At 36.6% G+C, this 27,833-nt stretch overlaps 1 protein-coding gene and 1 non-coding gene across 5 annotated transcripts in view; one reads left to right on the top strand and one right to left on the bottom strand.

Moving 5' to 3' along the window:
- Window positions 1-27,833, bottom strand: part of dlgap1 (DLG associated protein 1) — a 102,673-nt gene that overhangs the window by 62,606 nt on the left and 12,234 nt on the right. For 3 of the 4 annotated variants that reach the window (XM_005798586.2, XM_023326600.1, XM_023326601.1), the window contains exon 2: window positions 635-720. The gene's annotated coding sequence lies outside the window, so the exon portion shown is untranslated. The remainder of the gene's footprint in view (window positions 1-634; window positions 721-27,833) is intronic. The other variant, XM_023326599.1, reaches the window with a different exon arrangement.
- trnad-guc lies at window positions 18,841-18,912 on the top strand. The gene has a single exon. It is a non-coding gene; the product is annotated as a tRNA-Asp (tRNA).

Below are 27,833 nucleotides of genomic sequence, written 5' to 3'. Positions count from 1 at the left end.
GCCTGAGAATGCCAACATAATCTCATCTGCAAAAAAGGAAAGCTGTGTCCCAGAGGCTCTCAAACCAAACCCCTTCCTTTCCACAATGACACCTTGAGATCCTGTCCATGAACAACAGAAACCTCGGGGGCAAGAGGCAGTCCAACATGCACTAACAACAAGCTTGACTTTATGTTAAGAATGCAGACACGGCTCTCGGTTAATTTATACAAGGACCTTGAAAGCATGTCTTAGGGGGAAATGGTCTCTTTCAGAGCCACAAAACACAAGTGGATGTTACAAGTAATTTTTTTTTCCCGACATAGGAGTGTGGATTTGTTTTGCTCCATTTCAAGTAAATCTTCAGAATGTGACTCAAAGAATACAATGTGTGTACTTGTACTTAAGAATTTGAAGAGGTTTAACTGCTGTTTTGTCTTTGTGAAAGATTGAAAAAAAAACTACAATTACAAAACACCTATAGGATTTTTCTCTCAGACTTCAAATTCACAGTTAAAAGGCACAAACACTTTTGCACCAAAAACACCTTCATCAAAATATGTGAAAAATTTAAGGTATAAATACTTTTGCAATGCACTGTAGGAGTTGTAACAGTCACATGAAAAGCATTCATCCACAGTCGTAAGTAACTCACCTGCTTTATTGTTTCATCTTTGGCATCTTTTTTTCCAGTTTCTCAATTCCACACTCCTTGCCGTCTGCATTTCCACATTTCTGCACCTTGAATAGAATAATAAAAAAAGAAAACACACACAGTTAGGGTTTAAGAATTCATCACAACACATCAAAACACTCGTACAGCCCCCCATCCCCCACCCCCTTTGTGGGTAATGTGTTGGTCCATGTGCCATGTGCTCATGCTGTGCTGTTGCTCTCTGCTCTCTTTCCTGCACTCACTTCAGAGTGCACCGCATGTGTTTCATTACTGGTGAAATGCTTGGTGACAAAGCATGGTGTAACTCTTCAAAAGGCATTTTTAAGAATCTATGCCTGCTTTTAAGATGACCTTGAAATCAAAAACTAGAAAAAAAACCAAACATAAAATGGTCTGGATTAATGACATTAAAATATGTGCATACCTAACTAAGTCCCATTTAGTTTTAGTGGAAAAAAAAAATCTGCGCCAACATGTTGGTTTTGATCCTAAAACCCCGCCTGCTTGGAAAGCTGCAAACAGAAACGGAAGGAGGGAGGGGATGTGCAGAATTCATTTTAAGCCTATTTGCACTTGTTTAAATCTAGCATGTCAAGTCCTTGAGGTATTCTGAAAGAGAGTGAAAGCCAGCCTTTGTCTCAGAGAAGTGGCTCCTCACTGCTGAAAAGTAGAGCGAGCAGATTGCGTTTACCTTCCACTTCCTATAGCTTTTATCAATGGCCTAGCCTCTTGATTTCCCCCCGCACAAAGGTAACACAAACTGATTTTGTCTTTGGAGGAAACAGAACCAAACAAAAGAAAAAAGCAATTATAAAAAAAAACACAAAATTGATGCTGTTAGTAAATTAGGTTGAGCAAAAACAACAATTTCCTGATACTCTATGAAAGTGGCATTTAGTTCAGCGTGGGGGCACCGAACAGATGGTGGTCTGTATAACTCACGCCAGGTGGAACTGGGATAGAACAGGTTGCACACACATATACACACATACTATCTCACAGGTCAGAGGAAGGTTACTAATACTCCAGTGAGCACCAGAGTTTTTTTATAAGGAGAAGATGAAAGTGTAGGTCAAGCAAAGATAGTGTGAAATCCCTAAAAAACAAAACAAAGAACATAAACTTTATGTCATGTAGATAAAAAGAATCTTATTCATCCATGCATCCAGAGTAACTTAACAGGCAAGTCCTCTAACATTGGTTACTTGGATTGATGTCATCTACTCATGAAATTTGTGTCACATTAAGCCTGATCAGGTATCGCTGCATGTCTTCGCTCACAGCAGATGTGATGATGCAAAAGCAGAACTTTTGAAAGTAGAGCTCCAAACACCTCTTAAATTAAGATTAACTGGGTTTATCTTGTTTTTATCTGTAAAGAGGATTATTACCACTTAGCATTACACCTGACATCTGGTTTAAATGAAGTTGAGTGGAACAGCTTAACACTTTGAGACGCTCATTTTTCTAAGTGCTAATACTTAATATTAAGATGTTTTTGGAGAGGTTTCTGAGAAAAAAAAAGATTTACCTGTCCAATGAACCCATCTATCATTGAAACATAATAAAACAAAGAGAGGGTTTGGTTGAATCTTCAGCTTTACTTTTTCCTTTGGTCCAACATGGGAGATTATGAAAAAATCCAGGCCCTTTCCATAGTTGATGTTCACACATGAACTGAACAGTGGGAGAGTTTCTGCTGGAGATGCTCTCCACTGGGAGTAGCATCTGTTTAAAGCACCAAGGGGGCAGGGCTTAGTGCTAAAAATACACAGTAGAAATCATTTTCAGCTTTTCCCTTTACTTCACACCATAAGAGAATATGCGACTCCCTGATTTTTCACTAGCTTTTAAATGTATTCCCAATGTCAAAGAGATTACAAAAAGTAGAGGTCAACAGATTGGCCTTATGATGCAGAAACTCTTCTCACCAGTTTATTTTCACCTCACTGGTTCCCAAAGAAGGTGAAACGTCACATTTTCTGTTATTGTCTGACAGCTGCTGGATCTCGAAAAGTTTGGAAAACCAAATTTTAATGTTAAGAAAGAAGGGTATCACACTTTCACTACAATGCTTCCCCTACACCACCAATTTTAGCCGTAATTTTAAGCAGTTTGAAATCAGATGTTTTACAGCTTCTCTATGCCCTGAAAGGATTCAAGTGAGGGAATTTTCTGTTCAAAGACATGCAAACCACATGGCATGTCATCCTATCCAATCACTTTAATCTGTTGTATGACTATGCATGCATATATTGGGTGGAGTCAGAAAAAGTCATCCATGTACAATTAGCTGTTAGGGTATTTTTACACCTGATAGTCTAGTAGACTCGGTTCAATTGGGGACCAAAATTGCAACATTTGTTACATTTTCAGCTGGTCCGATTCGCTTTCACACTGCACTGTGTCAAACAATCCAAACTATTTGAAAAACCTGCTCATACTCTCACCTGTAGTGGTACTCCACCATGAGCCACTGAAGGAAACAATACGAAAACATTCAAAGATGACAAGAGTGCAACTTCCTTCCTCACAAAATGCAAACAAAAATGGATTAGCGTCAGATTTTAGCAGTTGTGTGATTTCTATTTTGTCTTCGATCTTGTATTTTCTTCTTATAGCGTTAGACTTGCATGTTTGTTTTGGTTGCATTGACTCAGAGTGCACTGTACTATAGTTCGCTATAGTACGGTGCACGGTCTCTGGTCTGCTTGCCTTTACATATGCATTTCACCAAGACCGAGGTTTTTAGCTTGGGAAAATATTTCCTAATCTAAAAATCTAAAAACATTAGAATAACTAAATATATCCCCTAAGTTAAACATTGAAAATTAGTGTCTCCTCTCTTTTTGCCATATTATACTTTCATTAAAATGTAATATGCCACATATCAGCAAGTAGTTAATTCAGCCAAGACAGGAAAACCACTGCATCTAAAATTGAAATCTTAAAAACTGCTTGGGGTGTAAAAACATGTATCGTAATATATTTATTGTCACTTTCTCTCCCTTGAATTATTTTCACCAACTCTTCCAGGGAAAATGTCCATTTAACACACTTTGTGCCAGCATACATTTAACACATCACCTAAACAAAAGCACAGAAACAGGAAAAAGGGAGGAGCAGCAATCTAGAAAACAATATATCAACTTACAGTAAAATTAATGAATAAATAACCAAGAGAAAAGCTTAAACAATTACATAAGAACCATTGTTGGCACACTATATACTTTGAACAACAGTTTTAAATTTCTATCTTAAACTGTGCTGCGAAAGAAACAGAAACTCCATTATTCCCATAATTACATGCACAGAAACATGAATTATATTACAGTCATTATATATATTTTTAATTAATATTGAAATTCAGCAGTGGAACTGCAGCGGCAACTTCCCAGTAGATCATACCTGAAGTCTAAATAATTTATCTGTGTTAAATTATTTAAAAAAAGAAAATGATTGACCTATCCAAAAAAAGAACAACTTGTAGAAAGGAAGTGGAAACAGAAAAACTGAGAGGAAATGAATAAATTCTCTCCACACGAAAAAAAATCCATTCTCCTGCTTCAGAGGAATACAGAAATAGCTTTTCCAGTAGTCGTGAATCTCTGAGCTCAATCAATGAACTAAGCGATACATAAAAGATGAGGCTGTGTTTGACCTGACCATGGAGGTGAAGGGAGGGGAAGTGAACTGCTGAGCCTGGACTGAAGGAGATGGCGATTTAGACTCTATCAGGGGATCCTTTGAAGTTTTGGCAGCTGAGGACGGGGTGTGGATCAGCCCGTTTGCCCCGCTGCATTAACCCCCTCCAAGCTTCAGCTATGCTCGCACGACGTCAGCAGCAGCACCAGCTGGCTGCCAGCCAGCCCAGCGTGAGGCATAATCTCCACTTCTGTGTAGCACAAGTCCATTATACAAAACCAAGATTCAAACTTCAGCAGCAATCATCACTGTGCTTTGTAATATTTTCACAGCAGTATAATTTCACACCTGACAGCAGCAGGCCTCCTGCTGCTGCTCATTTCTGGACGCAGATTAAATTTGTGGAGCAAGAGCTTGTGACACTCAGATGTTATTTTGATTCCTTATCAGTAAGCAGGAACACCAAAGTGACAAAACAAAATCAAGATCAGTGAAGATCGATAAACACACTGACAGAAAGATACAAAAACACACTGAAATTATGCCTGATTGATTAAAGGAGGATGACACTGATAAGTAAATTGTGTACAAACAGCCCAAAGACCTATACGTTCAGAGGCTAAACTATCAACAGTCATCAGTGTGGAAGTGATGACTGAGTCGGATGTTTTCAGTGTCATGGAGGCATTTAAAAATAAGGTCAAATGTAAATGTAACAGGCTGAAGAAGCTTCTACAAAGGAATAATATTTTCTACAGTCTGTTTACTTTGCCTATTACAAACTAGATGTCAACACATAACATTATAAACACATTACAGCAAAATTGCTCTGTTGCTTTTGAAGAGTCCAATTCTGTTTGCCATACAAGAGCATGGATCAATCTTTTAAAAATGTCCGCCCCCCAAGTGGATACACACAAACACCACAATAGTAACGCTAGCAACACTTATTTCTAACATGAAATTCCGAACATGGTTTACATGTCAACATCACTATATCCCTTTTACATGCCGTCTTACATTGCCTTTGGTCCTAAAATAGTTATGACCATATGGAATCACAGCCACCCTGGTACGGTAACTGGAAAATAAAGAAGGATTGACCCAGTGTTTTGTTGTCATTTTTTGTTTCCTAAGGGAAAACTGGAATCAACTTAAATTTGAATTAGCAGATCAGACCTTTACAAAAGTGGGGATCATGTATTCACAGCTAAATTCATGATATTTCCAGATGTAAAAATAATGTTTAACATTTGGTTTTATCACCTCATAAAATATAATTTCAAGCCAAGTCACTTACTTAGTCTATTCATATGCAATGTTTACTATTTGCACCATCAGTATAGATCAAGTAAAAATCAACTATAGAACATCTCTCTAAACCCTGAAAGGCAAATGTATGGACAAGCAGAAAGCATGGAAATAGCAATGATTGTGAGCTTTTAAAATCTCATCTTGCAACAGAAAAAAAAAAGAAAAAAAAAACAATCCGATTTAGTATAGAACCAAATCTCTATGTGATTAAAGTAGTTCCAGATTTGGAGTAATAAAACAGTAGGTGATTAAACTAACAGACTCATCTGATGCCACAGTCTCAAGTTTTTTGGGGTTTTTTCCCTTTACTCTTGAGGAAGCTCTGAGCTGCTTAAATGCACCGCTAGGCCCCTGGGTTATAATGAAACTTAAACACATACCTGCCTGGTCAGTCAAGATTATGTAAGGATGAGTGTTTGACTGTTTAATCTGTAGTGTTTGTCCAAGGACAATAACAAGACTACAGTATTTGCAATTGAAATGCAGGGAATGATTTGGAGGGCAGATGGGGGTTGATGGCACCCCACCTGGTTTTTTAGACTTCCAAAGGGCACTTTTAATGAATTCACAGTGGTGCAATGTGAAAACCCCAACACTGGTGACAGGCACTAATTTATTAAAAAGCAGGTGTTTGGCTCTCCAGTGTATTTATATGTACATTTATATAATGCTTATTCAGATATTGGTGAAGTGAATTCAGGTCTGAGTATTTTCAGGATTGGATAAAAATAATTCTTCATCCTCAATGTTTTTGTTACTCTCAAAGTTATTTTGAGGGTATTGTGTCTGTTGTCTTTGGAAACAGGGGTTTTAGACAAGTGTTTTGTGGTGCAGCTACAATGATATGACTGACAAACAAGGAATCCTCTGGTGAAAGACACTACACACAATTGTTTTCTGGAGTAAAATAGCTTGATTCTAACACATTATACAAGTCTTTCATTGGTTTGATTGTGATCAAAGATTACATCTGTCCAACTAACCCCGCTTTTCTCAAAGTCTGGATTTAATCTGTGCATTTCATGCAACAAATCTAGTCAAATAAAAGTACCATTTAAACTGATGCTCATGGGGAAAGAGAGCAGTAACAAAGAGTCTGTTTCTTTTTCTGCTCTATGCCAGCCTGTCCGTGTAATATGGCCTGTTGAGATGAAGCTTAGATCTCCGCAGACACACACCTGAGTGACAGAGATGTGATCGGAGAGCAACATACCATGAGTCCTAAAAAAAACTACACATCACAACTTTCACATCACGGAACAGTTTTCTAAGCATGAGTTGGTTAGTTTGAACACATTAGTAATTTTAGGTTAATATCTAAAGATCTTTACTTGATCTTATGCTCCAAACAAATAACTGTAAGCAGAAAGTAGAAATAAAAAATCATTTTCTTGTACATTTTAAGCAAACTCAGAAAAAGGATTTGCTCATGACTACAATTTACAGACATTTGGCCTAATCTACAATTCAATTTCAACAAGACGACTGTGAACCAGTATGCTAACATCTCTTCCAGGATGTCACGGAAAAGACATCCTGGAAGAAATGTATAAGATTAGGACAAAACTCCAGATACTATTTGCCAACTAATCTTCAGTGAGCAACCCTGCTTCAGATTATGCAGGTGGTAATGGGCTGCTTTCGTGTGTCCAGTTTACAATAGGAAAACTATCACAGCGTCACAACAGAGAAAAGAGCCAAACACTTTGTAGCATTAATACAGCATCATTAGGAGCCTATATGTGTCATTTTAGAAAAATCCCACGATAAAAAGTTTCCTATAGACATCCCCCCTTGGGGCAAAATTTTACTATCAAGAAAAGTAGATACTGCAGCATCCAGAATGCCACTGTTGGAGTGAGCTAGATCATAATACCAATACAGCCCTTGAACTGGCTTGAACTGATTAGGACTCCATATTGACTCATGGCTAGTCTTAAAATACTCAGATAAGCATTTGAGAGAAACGTTTTGACCCCTGTTATTGTCTGATAACTGAAAGGAAACAAGGTAAAACAAGAAACCATGCAGTTTATTTATATGTATAAATGTTTGTTGATATAAATTGACCCCAGCTTCATAACTGGATCACACCAGTGATTTTGTGAAGTACTATTCTTTTGGAAAGATAGAAAAGGCTATTCCTCTAAACATGATATTCTTCTTTATGATGAGCTACTAAAACAGTTCTTCATTGTTCCTGCAACAAATTTAAATTTTTGACACCACTGTCAGTTTATGTTAGATCAGATTAAGAGTTACATTATTTTTTTTACCTAAGGACAGCAGTCAGTCAACTAAAATCTTGGAATGGAGAGTGAAAGCCTGTAGTGCCAATGCTGTGAAATGAGAAAATAGAAACATATGGCGCATTATGTCTGACTGTGTGACTGTTACTGAGCCTGGGAATGAAATGAATACCAATGTGATATTTATGAAATCATAAAAGGCAATACAAGAAACATTCTACATTGTTCTGCTTTCTCCAGACTGACTCAGTGGATGCTGATGGCTGAGAGTATACTCCCATTGTAGCTTCTGAGTGGATCTATGTAGATGTGTTCTCATTATCATTGTTATTGTAACATTAGGTAGCTTATAAGAAAGAAAATCTAATTTTCAATCCAAGGTATTGCAACCAAAGAAACTATATATCAGGAAATTTGCCAACTGCTATTTTTACATTATTTCACAAATCACAATGCTGAAAAAAAATAGATTGTTTTTCTACCCATAACCAAGTAATTTTGTTACTTGTTTTATATCAGGCATTTTGGAGTGAGAAATGAACCATTAAATCCCAATGGTTTAGGAAAAATAAGTTAATCACTGACTTATTAAAAATGTCACAAAAATAACAATAAACTGCCAAGAACAGCACAGCTTGAACATGAGCAAAACGCACAACTGGCTGGGATCCGCAGCTTGAGTACTCGAATGTCTGGGAGATCTTCCTGGAATTTTAAAGATTAACAGTAGAAAAAAAAATCTATAACCTCCAAATAGTTATTGCTGACCCACCTAAGACAGACCAGCGGGTTGACATCGTTAATGCAGCTAAAAACATAGTAAGGCTAATATAACTCCTGAAGCAGAAACAACTTTTACATTGTAAGGTATTGCAAATGGAATAGATATTGGTCAGAAGGGATGTAAAGAATCACTGAGTATTGTTGACATGGTTTCTTACCCTCTTTCAATTGTTCAATGTCTACAACAACAGATTTAATGTGCATACTCTGCATAATTCCTTATCATCAAGTCACGTTTCAAGACAGTCCCACTGTATGTTGTGAATTATTGAAAAAATGACTATGTAACCAGCAATTGTTTTGTTCTGACTCACTGGTTCACCAAGGCACAATCAAAATTAAATTGAAAAAAAAAAGATACACGTGTGCATAAGACAATGAAACAAAAAGATAAAGTCCAATAAAAATGGAGCTAATCAGAGGTTAGAAGGGAAAGACTGTGTGCCCTCAACTTGAACACCAAGGGCAACAAAATTCCACTTTGTGACATGGCAAATGCACAGAAAATCTTAACAGAAGGAATAATGATTTAAACTTTCAGTTATCCATCCTGAGCTTAATTTCTGAAGGGCAAAAACAAATGGCGCATTTGCCTCTCATCTCCACACGTACCCAGCATTTAAAATTCTTTCTCATGCATAGCTGGACTTTCTTCCCATTTTTACTTTCTTGCCTCTAGAGAAGAACTCGTTTGATCTTTTCTTTCTTACTTTATTGCCCTCAACTGCCCCGAAAGGGTTGGTGTAACCACAAGCCAACTTTTCAGAACCTGTTGGGCAGTAGTGTTACTATAATACAACACACACAAACATACGCACATGCCCGCACACCCACGCCTACCCACACACACACACACCCCCACGAGTAGAAAAGTGTGTGCCTTGCTGCAGCAGATCAAGCAATAGTCAGCACTAGTGATTTCATGCAAATTTTAAAAGTTGCCCTAGGCTGTAAATGATTGGCATAAGCCGTTGGAAAGGGGAGCATGCAAATAGCAGTGGAAGAGAAGGGTGTGCTCAGTGATTAAGTGGAAACACAAACTGGGGCCTCTAATCAGACCAAATCAATGTGGACTAATCCCGTACCAATTAAGAAACTGTGGTTGAATGCCCCGGACATAATTCAATTTCTTTTTGAGCTCCTGGTGTGAATGGATTGATTGAAACCTCTGGATGCAAGCCAGCTCAATAAAAGAAGCAAGAGCCCCCTCCACCCCTTCTGCAGAAAGATCTGATGGTATTCAGGCTTATTCTGACAGCAGGTCAGACATCAAGTGTTTATCTCTTGTCCATAGCTCAATGCTCAGCAGCTTTCTGATAAGATGAAAAATAAAATTTATACGGTGGAAAAGGGGAAAAGTAATGACGAATAAGATGGTGGTAAAGTGATGACATTTTTCCTCAGCCTGATTAGCCTCTTTTGTCAGGTTCTCTTTTATCTGTCTGTGGTATCCTCTCTCTTTCTTCCTTTCTCAACCAAAACCTTTAACTGATTATTAAAAAAATCTGTGCACAGATGCATTTTCTGCTTCCCTGTCATGAGTAGACCATCAAAAGGTGAATTATATTTCTGACAGAAAGACGCAAACAAGGCTCAGGATGGAGACTTTGCCTAGAGCTAGAGACTGAAAGGGGACGGAGACAACAAAGAGGGGTACATTTATTGAAATAAACTACTTGGTTCTAAAAATCTTCCAACAATATGTGCTCTTTGAAATTTCTTCTGGCACTGGATTACAAATCACAATATCGGCTAAGTTAAATCTGTTCTGAACTTGAAATAACTGTATAAGACTGAAGGCGTTGTTAAAAAAAAGTTTTCCAAGTACTCCTTTTAGCAAAATATTCAAGAGACGAAATTCAACTGCTTCAGTACATTACATACTGATTTTTTTTTTTTAAATCACTGTCTTCCTATCTGGTTTTTCAATGTACAACAGATCCAAAAAAGTATCGGTTAACAGTGATGCATCTAAAATGTTTTCTTCTAGATATTACATGATCTGCTGGATTGACTGGTATAATGGTACAGTGGTTCTGATCTTACTTGGCAAATGCTTTTCTGTAATTCAGCAAATCCAGAGTCAATGCAAATCACATGTGAGGTTCCTCAAGGCTCCATTCTAAGGCCACATATTTGCTCCTGCTAGCTAAGATTATGGAGTACTAATTCATCGCATTTCATACTAATGATATGAGATGCACAAAACTCAACACAATGAGGCAAGAGAAGTCTATTGGCAGATCACCTTACTACCCCTCACTACATTAGTAGAACAAAATATTTTCCATAAAAACATACAAAAAACTGAGGAATTATTTTATCTTCACTAGGTTAGATTTTTGTCAGTGTCTTTAATGGTGTAAAAAAAACATACAGATGCAGCCTGAGTGTAGATTGACATTATTCCAATTAATCATATCACACCAATACAAATGTTAAAATCCTGTTGCCTTATAGGATGAGGAATGTTTGTTGGTCTAAATCAGATAACTTTGGCTGTAAGAGTTGCTTAACATGTTAAATTCATGTAATTGCAATTTCAATGTGTGCAATATTGTAATGGCAAAGGACTGCTTGGTTGCAGTAGTTGGTAAGCTGACTTTCTGAAGCCATAAATTTGAACTCTGCTTGCTTGTATAATATTTTAACTGTTGGATGGACCTTCCCTGTCTTTTTTGCCTACATTTGATCAAGCCAGAGAAGTTAAACCTCAGTTAAATCCTGCAAAAGAACGAGAAGGGAAATGGCAGTAATTGCAATCATTACCATCAAAATATTCACTAAAAATATCAGATTCATGTTTTTGTAGAATCATGTAGCAAATTACATCTTGGTTGTTTGTTTTAAATTTTGCTTTAACATCTTTTTTCTAAAGTGATGCTTTAACATTATTATAGTGATTCTTTGAACATATCTCAAGTAATAAGACAATTTTTCTGACTTCGGTTTCTTTATTTTACATGAAGCACTTTGAAATGGCCTTGCCATGCTTTTGTGCCTGTGGCAGAGTAAATTATCTGTCATTTGCAACACTACGGAACGGAGGGGAAACTGATACATAGAATATTCTTTGAGTGTAGTGCCTATTCTCAGTCACACCATGTACTGTTCGGCGAATACAGAACAGCTCTTCAAATAAACAAAATAAAGACATTCTATTGCAAGCCTTATTCAAACATCAATTACATGAATGACTTTCACAACAGGTCTCTTCAGAGTACATCCAAAAATAAATGTGGTTCTCAGAGCTGTACACCACTGGACTCCATAGAAAAGCTTGTTCTGAAACTCTTACTGACTGAGATATTAAAGATTAAAAATATAAAATACTCCACAATGAAAGATTTCTTCCAGATTTTTTTTTCCTTTGAAACACTCATTTGCTTATTTTGTTTAGTAGGAAGATGTCCACAAAGACAGTAAGAGGACACCTCCCACTGTGAGGGTTGGACTTAGAAAAATAGCCAAATCAATGAGGGGAGTGTTAGAGTTGCAATCATGGCCTGCATGCAATATTGCTGAGATTAGAATAGAGAGTGTGATAACTTGTGTTAAGGCTGCCTTAATTTGATAGACCTGCAGGTTTGGGTCAACTTCATATTAATGATTGTTGTAGGATACTAGTGTGGACTACAATTTGCATCACGCAAAGTCTAGAAAAGATATCAATCAATCAAGTTTTTTTATACAGATACTCCTGCATGTGAGGCAAACAATGAATTTCTGCTTCACACAGAAAAGGAAATGGCTGATATGTAAATTCCACCATCAGATATAAAGCTGTCTTACTGCTCCCACTGGCATTCCCACAGCTCTTTCAGTCAGGACCCCCAGGCCAGCCCCTCCTCTTTCACAGACAGAATACAACCCAAAAAAGTTGCATATCAGCAATATTTTTTCCGTTGCTTAGACAGAATGCTGAAGAAGGGTTACAATGCTGCTATGAGTACAGGAATAGCTTTGCTCTATAACGGGAAGGGAGCAATGATAAATCTGTCCAAGTCCGAAGGGCTTACTATAGTATCTGTTGTGTCAGAAGCAACTGAATCCAACTAAAGTTAAAAAGAAAAGTGTATGAAACAGAGATGCACTTTGCAAAAAGAAAGACTCCAGACTTGACTCGGGTCATCATCTCACCAAATCTGCGTGTAAGGCTGCTAAGTGAGGATTATTTAAGTAAATTATTATAATTGTCCACTCCAAGTTATTGGAGTCTATACAAACTCCAATAACTTGTCATGGTAATTTTCTGCAAAGTACGTAAGGGTTGTTCTTACGGTTTCTTCTCAGAAAATAGAGTAAAAGGCAGCTGCCAAGCTCATCTTTTTTCATATAATGCTACCACTAAGCCTGCATTTACATTAAGAAAGCCACAGATGGGCGTGCTGAGGTGGCGTGGGGGGTGGCACGACCCACGTTTGGAGGCCTTGAGTCCTCGGCGCGGCCGTCGTGGGTTCGATTCCCGGACCCGGCAACGTTTGCCGCGTGTCTTTCCCCTCTCCTTCCCCCTTCCCTGTCAGCCTACTTTCATGTAGGGGACACTGGAGCCCACCCAAAGACCCCCTGGAGGGGAGAAAAAAAAGAAAGCCACAGATTCCCAGCTCTGAAAGAAATGTAAATACTTAAATAGCTGTTTAAATTATTAATGGAGGGAATTTGTCGACTATGATGTATACAGGTTTCTCACCAGACTGTTTATGCTTGTTGTGCATTATAATATCGTCATGGATATCCCTGAAAGTAAACCCTTCATTAAATAACTTTGGATCACTTAAAAAAAAAAAATCTATTTAACATTCCTCCTATATTGATTTTCCAGTGTAGGAACACTTTTCCAGTGTTCTTCCTACACTCTTCCTCCCCTTTCCTCTTCCTTTTTTTGTAAAAAAAAAAAAACAGAACACTATTTCCATCATTTCCAAAACAATCCACAGCACACATATTTTTTTAATTGAAAGTTCTGGTAAACAAAAAAAGTTTTAAATGTTCATTTGTTAAATTACGCTTAAGGTTACATCCTGGACAGGTCGACACAGGACAAACTGTGCAGACACACACCCATGGCTTCAAGACAATGGTATGAATTCAAAACCTACCGTTTTACATGAACTAGATGTTATGCACCTTAAATGAGAATGTTATTTTCAAACATTTGCATACCTGATACATCAATTTCAGGAATATATGCACAAATATTTACTTTTAATACACATCTTTTCAGTCTGAAAGGGATTTTTCCAGCTCTTTTGAATACACTTAATGGCAGAAGGAAAAACATGTCAATTTCTTAGCTACAGTTCTCAATTCTCAATCCAAAGATAAGTGCAACATGCAGAACCCATCGCTACCCACATTTAACTCAGACTGAAAGAGAAAATTGTGTTTCACGGAGCAATAAATATGGATCTGAAAGAGCATAAACTGTCACTTGAGTAGGTTACTGTAAGGCAGATGTGCAGCTCAGGTGGGTTTTTCACACACCTACTCTAAATGCTTTATTTTGGTTTTTATGTATTGGATATACCCAAACTCACAACATAATTGATCTCTCATGATTGAAAACGAGCTAATTGAAACAGCTCTGACGGGCCTCCACTGTCCAACTAAATTCAACAAAATGGTCCCAATTCCTTTTTCTCATATAGATAATTCAATGACATTTTAGTGATTTAAAATTGATGGGTTAGTTTTCTTCCAATTTAGGAAGTGACAAAATACGTTTTGGAAATACAAGGAACCTTGGTTTAGATTGACAAGTAAAGACATTTAAAGAGCTCAGGAAGTCTCAATTTCTGCCATTTTCAGACATCTCTATAAAACTCAGAGGCACTGCTTGAAACCCTTAAATCTCAGTTTTCTCTTTGAGATTTTTTTATGTGGCTCAGGATTTGAGTGAGAAACAGCTACATTGTGTTTGAAAGATAGAACTAGTGTGTCTGCCAAAAAATCTGACCTATCTACTGTATTCTGTGTATAAGTATTAATTTTGCATGCAAATCTGGATAGCCTGGTTTTATTTTGAAAGGGTTTGTTTCCTGATTTTGGAGTCCCTGTAACAACCAGGTCCAGCAGTGCACCACTATAAGGACACTCTGCACTAGTACACAGACAGATATGAGTCAGTGTAAGAAATATCCACCCATAACAAAATAAAAAAACCTTGAAAAACTGATAGTTGTAACTGACATAAGCCTAAGTATTTAAAGAAAAAACTAGTTGTAAGGCCTTTACCCAACCTAAAACCCAATTTGTGTATATGGCAGATGAACGTCTGGTCAATTTTTTTGAGGTAATGCATGGTCATAATTGTACTTTAAGATGCGATGAAGTGTCTCATAAATGAAGGCATACATGAGCCACATATGAGCATATATACAAGACCTCACTTTTTGAAGAACATTACAAGGTATTTTACCGTAGAAAATCAAGAATCAATACTTTTTTACACAACTAAAGTTACCTCCAACAACATGTATCAATAAATTGGATGCAAAATGAAGGTACAAAGGAATATCTGTAGAACAGAACATAATAGAATAGAATAGAATAGAATATATCTGTACTGCCCACTAGAGTGGGAACCTGACATTGGCTCTCCAGCACATAAGACAAATTCTCAAAAAAAAAAACCTGCTGAAATTTTGATCAATACAGTGATGACCTTATAGCAGATTCAAATCTCAAAAGACAAAAATATTTGTTGAGGATTGGCAGCATTGACTGCTGTCACACTTAAACATGTCCCCTGGCTGTCAGCATAAGCCAATTTTATCTAATAGCAGCAGCGAAATGACCACAAGCACACAGCTTCAGGCCCGACAGGACAGCTTCTCTCGAGATTGTCATATCTGCTGATTCAGAAACTAAAAAGGAGGTATTTGTTGTTTACATATAAAACAAATATACTGTAGTTCAAACTCCCAGTATGAAACAAGGGTGAGACAAAAACACAAATTAAAGAAAAACACAAATAGAAGATGAGATAAATTAAGATTAAGATGTGTTATATACTTTTGTATTGACATTTGTAAAAACAAACACTACTGATTTATATGACGATTAAATGCAGCTCATGTCAAAATGGTCCTTACGATTATTGCTAATGTTATTTTTAAAGTGCAGAATTAAGTTTAGTTTGTATAGGTTACCAAAATAAACCTTTGATTGTGAAGTAATTATACTTATGTTGCCTTGATGTTGAAAGTTTAGTCCAAGAAGGTTACACCCAACTTTTAGGAACCAGTTTTCATTTCGTAAGTATTCGATTTTCTGAAATTTTCCAGAGCATGAAAATATTTTTCATTATTAAACAAAAGGTTCTAATAGAGCCATACTAAAAAATATATTACCAAATGTTATATAAATAAGTTGTGTGTTAAAATCATGTGTTGGCCACAATATCCCATATTTAATGTGCATTGACATTTTTTGTGAACTGTTGTTTTCAAAGAAAATTGTCTTGGGGTCTTTCTGCATTTTCTCCACATTTATATGAGGATTCTGAACAGGGTTCTGTTCAGGTACTCCAGCTTCCTCCTACAGTTCAAAAACATGCACATTAGTCTAATCTGTCTCTCTAAGTTGACCAGATATAAGTATATAGATGCATTATTGTTTGTCCTACGTGTCTCTACTACTCTGTGATGTGCTGGCAAATCATTCAATGTGTAAAACCATCTCTTGCTGAATGGATGGTCACAAATTCCAGATACAACAGTTGTGATGCGCATAGTTGGGAAACCAGATTATATTTAAAATCATCCAGTAAACATCGTCATAAAAATGTTCTGACCTGTTTTTCATATTAAGTTTTAAAGCATTATATTGTTGTTTACCTTAATAAAGACTTTTTCTTAAACAGATTCATTTATAATTGACAACAAAATAATGTACATGACATTTAATGCATTAAAAAAAATCTCTCAAATGGAAAATAATTAAAAAATTAAGACAGCAAAACTGAATCAAAAATAGATGGTGATGTATATCACCAGATAGAAAATCCTAGAGACAGACCGTTGTAGAATATAAAAAAGCCAGCAGGCGGAGCATCTCTCCATTCATCTTGTTGACACCTACAAGCTATGCATGACAATCCCAAGAAGTAGACAGTACATGGTCATTAAATCTGTGTGTACACAATATGTGCAGCCTCCTCTGAAATTACTACACTGTGTGTAACCATGGACAAGTTGTCTGAGTTACGACATTAATGCAGCAGAGTGTGACATTCATGCAAGAAGAGGGCTTGATTATTAGAACAAAACAAGGTTGAAATCTCATCACCAGACAAGTCCATGTTTAAGTGGCTATGTGGGAATATCTCTGGGACATAAGAAGCTAGTTTCCATGCAAAACTAAATCAGGTTTATGATAAATTCAAGGAATGGCATGCATGTAAAACAGGATTTTAATAGCAACATAAATGCCAAAAAAATGTGACAGTACAGGATTACAGTGTAAACATTACAGCACACAACATATGTTTTAATATTTTGGAGGAGCTTTACTTTGAAAGAAATCCAAATGCAAAGCTGGATCAGGCATTTTATTATCCAGAAAACATGTGTTTTCCCTCAGAAAGGCTCTCCACGCTGGTCGTTGAGGAGTCTTGATCTCTCCCTCTCCTAATCTAAAGTGAAGGTAGTAGGGATATCAGAGGGAAATTTAAGGGGATTACACAAGCTGAACAAAATAAGGCTTAGTCAGAAAACTAGAAGATCTGCTGCATGCACAAGGACATGTAACACACAAGAAATTCCCGTGTGAGAAAAGTAAATGAATCATATTTTCTGCAAAGTGGAATATGTGTAATACCAGCTCTTGGCACCGTTCTACTGTGACACAGCAGAGGAGACGTGATGTTATTTTAAAGGAACTTGACTATAAATGCTTGTACCCAACATGGATAATCTTTAGTAGAAAAAATAAAGAGTAAAGCAGTGAGTTAACCGTTTGTATTATTGGTCATCTACTATAAGAGTTGAAGCATCAGAAAAGAAAAACATACACTGGATTAAAAAAACAACAAGAGGAAAAACCTTATGTAAGATATTATAATATTTTCATTTAATCAAAACAGATAAATCAATAGTTCTTTGCCAAGATTCACTACAGATTTGGGTGATTCCCAAGTCATTTTCAATATTTTATTATGGACATGTGAAATATATTTAGTCTTTTGTCTGTCCACATGAACTCCTGCTCCCACTGAACCCTCGGAAAATATCAACCTCCTGGTACCTAGGTAATATGTTGAGTGATAAACGTTCCTTTCTCCTCCATGACTTTATTCCATCTCTTATGAATTATCAGCACCAGATAAACTACTCAGCCCACTACAGACATTGTGGTATCTTGGCTGTCGTGACATTTTCCAGTGATTTTTAATGAGCAACAGTTTACCAGCGTGGTTGTTGCAGCCTACAAGAAGGCACGACCTCTGGAAACCCAAGTGTTGTATAGTCAAGTTTGATCCTGGTGTTTCTACAGTTTTTTGTCAAAATTACAAATCAGACTCGAATATTCTGTTACACTGAGAAGTGTGGTGTGGAAAGAGACGCAAGTAAATCTTGGCTGTACAGCAAACAAAGTTGGTCTATTAAGTCTGATGCAACACAGCAGATTTCAAAGATGGCAGCCTTTCCCATCAGTCCTCCTGCTACACCCAGCAGTCCACCCATACACTGGTTAAATCCCACCTTCTCAATTTACATTGGCCAATCACCTCAACCTTCTAGAGTGGAGAAAAGGAAATAACGTTGACTTTCACATACACAGTGTAAACACTAACAATTATTTATCAATAATAAAACATCAAACAAAATTCTGTGTGTGCAAATGCACAATTTATAAGTCATTTTATTATTTTAATTACTTAAAGCTTCAACTAATCAAACTCCAGATCTTATCACTGTACTGTCCATTAAACAGATGGGTTTGAGGCTGGCCTCTTCTTTAGCAGGGATCCAATATGGCTGCTACAAAAAACACACCCACAAGGTAGCAAACATTTCATCAGAACATACACAGAATGTTCATTAACACACTCTAGAATTAAAAGGAAGGTTAGAGAAAAACATATCGCTTCTTATATTCATTCCAGAAGAATCCATTTGATGTTCTTAAGCCATGTTGTAGCTAATTTGACGGTATGCTGAGGGTCATTGTCTATTTGCGCTCTAAGTTAACTCCTCGTTAGTATAGTGGTGAGTACCCCCGCCTGTCAAGCGGGAGACCGGGGTTCGATTCCCCGATGGGGAGTGAAGTTTGTTTCAGGTCCCTCTTGAAAATGAGATCTAGATCTCAACGGGGTTTACCTGATTAAATAAAGAAAAAAATTAAAAGTTTCTTGCTTGTGACTGGAGATATTGCTTTGGTATTTCCAAATTTGGTATTACTTCCTGATGTTAAGTGCATAAGTCCTTACTGCAGCAAAATACCCACTCAACATGGTGCTGCCACCCTCTTACTTCAAAGTTTGAGTAGTGGTTTCACGTTTCTTCCAAATACCTACAATTTTGCTTTATCGGACAATTCGCCAAGAAAGTGTTTTTGTTGACTTTTGACTTCATTTGTTCTTTACGTATCTTAAAAGATGTGAACATGATCGTATAAACACAACATTGCCATCTCTCCAAAAGCATTTAAAAACTGTATTTTGACTTTTTATATTGCTTTTGGAGTCCATACCTCCAGCAAACATTGGGCAAGAGCCAGACTACAGCCTGAACAGATCACCACTCCATCACAGAGCAACAAAGGACAAACAACCATGCACAAACTCACTCACTCACACCCCAGGGTAATTTAAATCAATTGACCTAATCAATTGACCTAATAGCCATAATTTTTGAGAGTGGGAGGAAACTGAAGACCTGGAGAGAACCCATGCATGCACAGGGTGAACAAGCACCCTCCATGCACAGAGACCCCGGGTAAAAATTTGAATCCAGGACCTTCTTGCTGCAAGGGAGCAATTGTTTTGACTGTATAACACCGTATGTTCACAATAAAGATTCTACTTATTCATGACGAAAGAAGTAACTAAGCAACAAAAGGCTGCCAGAACTGATAGAATAAAAGCTCTAAAAGGGGAAACCCAGAAATACCGTTAAGATGATATTCTATGCAGTTCGTTGTCCTCAAAGAAAATTGCAGCTTTTTACAGACTGCAATTTTTGGATATTACAGCATATTTTGAGCTCATTTCTGGCATTTAAATGCAACTTTGCTTAGGGTTTATAATTTCCACTGTTTACTAGAGAAAATACTAGAGAAAATGTACCAACTGCTCCACTTATACAAAGTAAGTTTTAGCTCCATATCTTGTGACTCAAAACAACCTGATTATTAACTGCTAGTCAATTTTGTTACATATCCGTTTTAAACACTTCACCCAAAATTAGTCATGGGAACAATTATTACAACAGAAATACACTGAAATTGTCACTCTCCAGTCCTAAAGGTCTAGTTGCACGGCAGGTTTTAAATACGTCGTTGCTCCAACACAGCTCATCCAAATGGGTGAATTACCTCCTCAGCATGCCACCTGGCCCTGTAAAGGCTTGCTAATGAACTATTCAATTCATTCAAGTGTTGTCCATACCTGAGAATCTCAAACTAAAAGAATAGTGCTACATAATGTTAGAAAACAGGCATTGCTGTCTTGCTAAATATTGCCATGATAATACCAGATGTGATTAAGCCATATATTCCCCTTCTCATCATTTTCCATCAACATAATTTCTCCACCACTCTCTGTGACCTTTACAATTTGGCCTTTACAATTGGCCAATTGTAAAGACCAAATTACAATTTGTTTCATAGAAACATATGTTTCTATGTTAGAACATATGTTTCTATGTTTCTACATAACATATGTGTTATGTAGAAACATAACACATGAAATAATACATCCTATCAAATATTGCTTCCAAGCACTAAAAACAAAAAGAGAAGTAAAGACAAGTTTTTGAAAGATGGTTGTGGTTTTATCTATTTAGCAGTTCTAATTTGCAGCCATGTACAGAGAAGGAAAAGAAACATAATCTAAATCCAGTGTTTAAAATTTTCAGCTACCATCCACAGAAACAGCATCCCAGTGACTGTTTAAGGCTAAAATGTATCTGTAAAATAAGTAGGCTTAGAGATAAAGCCCCCAATGGCAAGAAAAGGAAGTTCTTAAGAAGAAGAGAGTCGTAAGATACCGGCATGTACTCGTAATCCAATAAACTGACGGCTGCAGCATTAAACTTATAGCTTGATCAGTCAATCTTTTAAATGTAATCCGTTGGAAAATATTGAATTATTACATAGACTGAAAATGAAACATTTTAAACCACCACATTTGATTTTAATAAGATTTAGTGGATAATACTCAAAAACATTCACTCTCCACTGAGAATGCATTGAGTTAATTATTCATGCTGACATCTGGCTCAGGCAATATGAGAATGTTTGACACATTAGTATGGCCTTATTGAGCCTTCAAAGAAATCAATAAACACACATTGACTCTTAGATAATTGTATTGCTCTGGGCAGACTTTAGCAGACACCATTTTTAAAGAGAAATTTATTCTAACAACTACAGTGTTTGTGTTTTATTTAATGTCTTCCTAACTTACAGACATCCAATCAGTGTCAGAATTTGCTTTGAAAACATTCTACCAGTTTACTGTCAGGAGAATAAAACTACCACAAATTGTGGTTGGCACTGAGTACAAGCTTAATTAGAATGTCTGAAAGCATGGTGTAATTTTAACAGGGTCTGCTCCAAGAAATTATGGCATGGCTTGACACCAAATAAAATGTTTTGGGCTTTTTTCTCCATCAAAAGGTTTTGTCCTGAAAATTAAATTAAATTATCTGGCGTCTGAATGCAGGAGAGATTCCAAACATGCAACATCAAAATTATAAGTTGGCAACTTCGCTAAAAATTATGAAGCAACAAAGTTTAAGGCTGAGAGAAACCTACTGTGATAAATTACACAAGTTAATTGCCGCATTTAGTAAATGCGACTATGCTCTAGCAGTGTGTCAAAAATTATCCAACATTGGAGTTTTCAACTCTTTATGCAACCTGCATGCAAAGCACAAAAATTAATGCCATTAAAATGGAATCCTTCTCATTACAAAATATGCACGCATGCACACACCCAACACACGCCCACGCACCCCTACATACATACATATATATATATATATATATATATATATATATATATATATATATATATGTGTGTGTGTGTGTGTGTGTGTGTGTGTGTGTGTGTGTGTGTCTGCGCATGTCTACATAAATGATATGCATCTCCCTCTCTTCCATAAAGCTCCACCCTCTGACACACCGAATCATTATGACAGTGACTGCTCATCCCTCGGGCTGCCTCATCGTTGAAGCTGGCCCAGATTCCATCAGATTATAGAAATGACATCACTGAGTGTGTTATTGTATTGTGCTCCGGCTTGCAAAGGCTATGTTGCATTCTTTCGACGTTGTGCTACGACACTGCTTTATCTGCTTGCACATTTCCAAGCATTTCAAAAGTACAAATATCATAGACCGAGCATGTTTACACTCAGATCATGCAGTTTATAAGCATTACACAAAAGCATTAACATTTAAGCTACATAATATGTTTTTTTGTTGTTGCGAACCCACAAGGAACTCATGTCTACATAATCTACTTAGAAGAAAAATGCATACAATTGGACATTATCTTGCTTAAAATATTGCTTTTGTAAAACTGAAGTCATGACAAAGACAGGTTTATTTTGATTTGCCAAACCTAAAACCAAATTTGAATCTTCAGTTTATTTTAGAGATAAACCAGCCCAGTTCCAGACTTTGTGGTTGATTTCTCAACTCACAAATCACTGAGCTGATTAGTTTTGAGCAGAGACGTTCTGTCCTGTCAATTCTGACTTCAGTAAAAAAAAAACTACATTGTCTAGCAATTGAAAAATGAACCATCTTTGCAATAAATGAAACAATTATTTCTCAAACATAGCCAAAAGTTACAAAGTTGTCTCTCTCTGAGTCACTGAAAAAAGTCTGCAAATGCAGTAAAATCTTCAAAGTTTTGGGACAAAGGGTTCTATAAATAAAACACAACTAAAATGAATTAAAACACATCCTATTTACTCTTCTCTCTAAGGCATATTGTAGCTTACAGACATCTACTTCTCAAAATATGTGTATCATATTACAAAATGTTTTTAAAATAAATAATTCCAGAAAAAAGAGTGATGTCCAACCCAACACTTCAGTATAAACATCAAGGATTTTCTGTTATCATTTACTGAGATATTGAAATATTGCAGTAGCCATAAAAAAGCCTGTCATGGATGATCATCAATTACTATATCAGGAACCCTGTCAAACTGTACGAGAGAAAGTAAGACAGCGACAAAGAGAGGTTTGTGTTGCACAACTTTACAGTTACAGAATCTCACTGACATTTAAAATAAAGACATAATTACTGTGGGTTGACATTTTAAGTTATTTATAGCATGTTTTATTTGTAGTAAATTTAGCACAGCTAACATTATTGTGTTTCACATAGAGCCAGGAGACCCATATCTAAATTATGGGAAGCCCCTGCGCCTGCAGACATTTTCTTAACTAGCATGTTCCATGAAATGAGAAATTGTACTTCTCAAAAAGAAAAATCAACTGTGATGTAAAATGTTTAGCATCCTGTTATCTGCTGTCGTCATGCTCTGTGCTGTGGCAGCCTGAATGATCATCTGACATGCCTAAACAGAAAATCCACTTTTCTTTCTCGAAAGTGTTTGCAAGTTTAGCATCTCCTCTGCCGACTTTTTAAGTATCTCAGCAAATTCAAAAATAGCTAATTAATCTTTTTCAATCTGGCAACTCCATTCACCAAACAGTGTTGTTGTCAGCACAGTGTACTGCACATAGGTGCGTTTACTGATCAGAAAAAGTTCATACATTTCAATCTGATTAATTCCAGTCAGGCAGATTCAGTTCATCAAAAAACTCGACAGAGTCGTTCATCTGACAAGCAGATTCAATCGACTCTGCACATCAAAGATTTAATGAACTTTGATGTGCACAATGAGAATCACTTATTTAATACGATATCCAAAAACACGAGAATTTGATCATATTAAAGTGATTTTACCTGAGCAAGACACATGGCCAACAAAGCACACATTTTATGAAATATTTTAAAGATGTTTGTAGATAAAAATTACCAATTAAGATTGTAACAAGTGTGCTTTGCATTTGAAGCATCCAGCCTTCCATTTGCAAATCCAAGGTTGCTAAACGAATCAATGAGATATCACAGCAGAAATCACAAGGTTCACCTTAAGTGATAGAAAAAACCAAGGGGATTAGAGAAATTGTTCATGACAATACACTTTCTTTATTCAAGGTATTAAAGCTTTTTCATGTGCATTGCTGCTCTTTCTTCTGCAGTAGCATTTGCAAAAAAAGAAAAATGCTATTGCAAATGCAGTAGTATTTGCACATACACTGTGTATGTGCAACATATTGTATGGGTTGCACATACATTACACATACAATGTTCAGTCTTTTATTTTATTTATTAATCATTTGCTACATAAGACATGTGTGCAATGTACTGGTATATAATTTTAGTGGTTTATAACCAACCCTAAGTTTAAAGAAATGAGAAGGTTATTGTCATTCCTGATATAAAAAAATGCAGCTTTAATTCTGCTTCAATAGAGTTGTGGTCTTGAAGGAAAGAAGGCTTGAACCTTTCTTTCAGTTTTACAAATCAGACCATAAAAAGAAAAGAAAAAAACAACATTGTTGTACATTTTTTTTAAATCCAAACTCAAATGTACAAAAGCACAAAAGATTTCTTTTAAAATACAGTATGTGTTAAGAACCTAAGAACAATCCATGATGCAAGAGCTTGTAAAACCACCTTCCACATGAAAGTCATCTGTATGACTAACAGTTACAGTATTGTGAAAATATTTTGCTCCTTTCTATTTTTACAAACTTTCTTATTTACATTAAGCTCAGCTTTTACTTAAACTTTATGAAAGAATGACAAACTTCAAATAGTTTAGAATAGGGCTGTCTTTCAAAAACTATAAAAAAGAAAAATGTACTTCCTCTGACTAGCTCAACTCCTATCTGCTAAAAAAAAATATCCAATACTCATGGCTGATGTAACTTTAGTAAAATGTATGCTGGGAAAGTGGCATCATTAAAATCTTTTCCTACTCGGTTTCTTGAAGCCTGAGGAAAATGCCCCAGCTTGTCACAGCTACCAAAGCTGTTGGCCAGTGATGACCCTGACTAAGCCATGTTCTGCTGCATGTGCACTTGTTTCTCTCTCTCTCTCTCTCTCTGGCAGAATCACCAAGGAGCTCTGCATCTCTTCATGAATGCCTGTATTTCATGCTTTCAACACATATGCCTTTACCGTCAGTCTTCCAGGCAGCATGGAAAGCAGTTAGAGAAGGCGAGGCACAAGACAAAAAACTACTTTCTATTTTTAACATGTTTGTCACCGAATAAAAGGATTGCCTACATTTCATCATGCATCTATTACATTTCACTGAAAGGGCAACAAAAAAAGATAACCGATTTGTTTTACCTTCACAAACTACAGTGGAGAGAAGCTTGTCCATATTCTGTACATCTTTTTGAACAAACCAAAACCTTGGTACAGTGATAACAAAAGCCATATTTTCAAAATATGAACACCTGGACCTTTGACAAAATAACTGAGTGAAGTCGCTGAAGTTAGTGAGATGGAAATACAATGTAAGGTAAAGCTGAAACACAATGAGAGACATGATCCCAGACTCTGCCCTTAGTGAGGTACGCTAGTTGTTTAAACTCTCTCATGACTAACAAAGTTGAGCACCAACTCAGTGGGACACTTCTGCTCAACAAGAGGCAGTTGGATCTGTTAAATTAGAACTATCACATAACAAAACAGAAAACTATCTTGTATTGTTCATTTTATGTTTTGTAGAAATGTCAAAAGTCAAATAAAATTATATGGGTTATCGTTTTTTTTTCCTCTCAAGAGATGATAAAGTCTGTTAGAAATGAGGGGGCAGACAACTTTAAAGATATCGGCTTAGTAAGGTTGTGTCCTTCTCCACATCCTGCAAACACATTTACTGTATAACATGAGCCTCAAATTTCTGTTGCACAGCAGTTTTCATTAATCTAGAAATGTACATTTGCATTTGAAAATGGGTGCATGTGATAAACTTGTGATAAAATACATCCTAAACCTGCAGATGAAAAACAGATTTCATTGACTGAAACAGAAAGAAACAGTGTTCTTTCCACACAGTTATATGTTGTTACTGTTTTTGTATGCATTTTGAGAGGGAGAGGTTTGGACAGATGATGACAGATGAATTTCGTTCTGTATACACCCTGTGCATCCAAAATGACAATAAAGTCAGTCTAAGTCTAAGTGTTCACCAGTACAGATAAGAAGGCATTGTCATATGCATGAAGAACTTAGTGCTGTCCATGGTGCTGAAATTATTCCTCACAGCTGCTAACTTTACTGGATGTTGTGAACATTCATCCATCTTCTGTTCCCTTTTTATACACACAAACACTCTTAACGAAGTCATTTGGCTGCACTCCCCCAGCCCGCTGATTAGAATACAAATCCAAAACCACCTATTATGCACATCTAGATTATCTCTCTATATTTGGTATAGATAATCTATATTATCTATACCAAATATATTGTTTTTTACCCGATAGCAATAACAAAACTAATTGCAATCAAAAACAACCATTAATCATCATGAATGATGCGTGTGAGAATGTGGCTATTCTTATTTATTAGTTTTTTGTCAGTTATTGGTTACTTATTTCTTACATTGTGTGTAAATTGTGAGACAGTTATTTTTTGTTTTTAAGCATATGCACTGACTGATGGCACTTTTTAAATTTCGTTGTTCTTGTGACAATGACAATAAAGATTTATCTATCCATCTAAAATGGAATGGTCTCAGAAACAGCTCAGTCAGAAAAGTGACCTGAAAAGTGGCAACTAAACCAGGAAAAAAGCTGGCTAATTCCAGAACAGCCGCCCCATCACCCAGCCCAAAGGGCCAGGCTGAAGCCTGACCTCCAGCTGTCTGTTCATTTCTGTGCTCAATTAGAAAGGAACTCTCCCTATGCATGCACTGGATCTCAGCAAATGTGACCTTTTCTCCCTGCTAATTTAATTACTAGAAAATCCAGATGAAATTTCTTTGTCACAAATGGGCGGGTGTGGACGTCAAGGGTAGAGGCAAGCCGATATGAACATGACTAATTTGTTTCCCCACAAACTCATCTGCAGGTGGGAAGCTGGTAACAAAACAATATTAACCATTGTTCAATTTGTAAAACAGGGTTACTATGGTCCAACTAATATCAGCTGCAACATTATAGTTAAAAAAACAAGATTCAGCCTGGGAGTGAAAAACGGACTATACTGGTGTGAAAAAATTGAGAACTTCCATTGAGAAACCTTGTTCTTTTTCTTTCCAACTTTCAATGACTACAATCATTTTAAAATAATTTAGGACAGCTATTATTTAGCAGTTTATTCTAAAATAATACGTGGCATTTATAAGTTTCCAGTTTATTTGGAGTGTTGTATTTTGAGCCACAAAAAGCAAAAACCAATGTGACCAACCCTGTTTTCTTCCAGTGGGTGAGATTTGACTAGCAGCGAGTGATTGTGCATGACACATATAAGCCAAAACTGTTACAACTTACTTATTATGGTCTCTTATGTACTTTTTTCAAGCCCTTTTCCTGCAGCAGTAAGTGGAAGAAGGAAAAATTACCCTTTTTTCCAGTGTAAAAACATAACCCCAACTCTACCTGCTTTGCTGTAAGATAAAAAGGAAAGACAAATAATAGAGAGGCAATCTGGATGATTGGCTCTGAAACAAGGACTCTGTACTTCAGGATCCATTCATGTCGATTATTAGAGCGAGAAGAGGGTTTTTCCCTCTTATGTTCTCTCTCTTCTCCAGGCCTGCCACCTTGGTATCAGCCATGGTTTTGCGTAGTAACACCTTTTTGGAGCCATTTCTATCCTGCCTCTACCTATACTTGACTAGCATGTTTAATGGCCTCTTGTGATGTCATATGACCTTCGATTTTTGTGAGCACAAACATAATTGGACAATTTATTC

This window comes from Xiphophorus maculatus, chromosome 21 (assembly GCF_002775205.1).
Source record: "Xiphophorus maculatus strain JP 163 A chromosome 21, X_maculatus-5.0-male, whole genome shotgun sequence".
In the NCBI taxonomy this organism is placed as follows: domain Eukaryota; kingdom Metazoa; phylum Chordata; class Actinopteri; order Cyprinodontiformes; family Poeciliidae; genus Xiphophorus; species Xiphophorus maculatus.
Note: the sequence above shows the minus strand (reverse complement) of the source record. Positions and strands in the feature narration are given on the sequence as shown.